Raw genomic sequence first — 1,178 nt, forward strand, 5'->3', positions numbered from 1 at the left:
CTGACTGGCTTGTTTTTTTTGTATCATTGCAGGGACTGAGTTTCCCTCATCTCAGTGGAACCAAAACATTATACTTCATTCTTGAATCATTAAGTAAGTTGAGCCAAAGGGGTAAGTTCAGCAACTCGTTTCTAGGTAACCATACAATCATTTGACCAAATAGGTCATAATTTCATGGAGTCTGAAGGAAGAAACCACATGGAAAAAGTCCAAAAAACACATTGTCAAATGAGTGTGTTAGAGGTTTCAAAATGCTTGTATCTTAACCAAAATGTATAATTTTAAGATTGTTCTATACATAATTTGGGATCTCTATAAGATTGAGGTCATAAACATAGAATAAAAGTGCATCCATGCAACTGTATAGGCTAATATAGTCAAAATGTTTGCCTTGGGGAAGTTGATCCAATGGAAGTGATTTATTCCCCAGTGTAATGCAAGGCATCATCACTGATATGAGGTTACAACAGGGCCTAGGGTAAAAGTGTTTTAAAAAAGTTCCAAGTGCACCCTTTGAGCTATGACGCCAACCAATACGATCCCTTCTCTTCAGTGTCAGAAGTGGCGCTAGTTAGCTTGACCAGCCGGCACTGGGAAGAAGAATGGCGAATGGCAAGATGACGCCAGGCAGAAATTAGGGCGATAGTCTGTCTGCGAAATACGTGCAACGTACTTTCTCTTATGAGTCAAATACAGGAGACATAATTACATGTTCCTCTCCTGAAAACCATGAGATGGAGTCGGATAGTGAAAGCTTAGAAATGAAACCTGACAAAGGTGAAGAAAAAGAACCTGAAGACTTCTGAGCCTCACCCCAATAATCAGGGAAATGCCTGAGATGGCTCTGGCCCAGTGGGAGTAGGATTTATGGAGACAGTGGATTCGTGCCTTTTGGCCAACCAATTTGTGGTATCAGAAGGAGCGGGCACTCCACATCTCGAGCATCGGGACAAGAGCTGTGTCTTGCTTTGCTATCTGGAGCAGAGCACCGGTGAAAGAAGTGATAATTGGGGTGGATTTAAGTGTTGAGGTGGAACAACTGAAGTTGAGGATCCACGGTGTCTGTGATGCACGCTGTTTGGTGCAATGCAAACCCGGGGGCGAGTGCGAGATTGAGGAGACCCTGTTTATCCTTTTGAGTTTTGATATTGAGTGTTTACCTGATAAAGCCATGCTAG

Source organism: Oncorhynchus nerka, linkage group LG18 (assembly GCF_034236695.1).
Source record: "Oncorhynchus nerka isolate Pitt River linkage group LG18, Oner_Uvic_2.0, whole genome shotgun sequence".
In the NCBI taxonomy this organism is placed as follows: domain Eukaryota; kingdom Metazoa; phylum Chordata; class Actinopteri; order Salmoniformes; family Salmonidae; genus Oncorhynchus; species Oncorhynchus nerka.